Here is a 224-nt window from a genome sequence, read left to right as displayed (position 1 = left end):
CCCGGGTTGGCGGGGACGATGACCTGAGCGCGGCGAGAGGTCCAGTGGGTCTGGGCAGCCATGATTATTTTTCCCCGTTTCTCTTTTGCTTGTTTCTGTTTTTTTAATTGGTTATTTTCTTTATATATCTGTTTTTTTTTGTTTGTTTGTTTGGTTTAATGTCATCTTTCGTGTGTGTGTTATGTATTTATTTATTTTCTTCTGTGTACCCTTTCTTTTTTTCC

Source organism: Penaeus monodon, chromosome 28 (genome assembly GCF_015228065.2).
Source record: "Penaeus monodon isolate SGIC_2016 chromosome 28, NSTDA_Pmon_1, whole genome shotgun sequence".
NCBI lineage: Eukaryota > Metazoa > Arthropoda > Malacostraca > Decapoda > Penaeidae > Penaeus > Penaeus monodon.
This window is presented reverse-complemented; position numbering follows the sequence as displayed.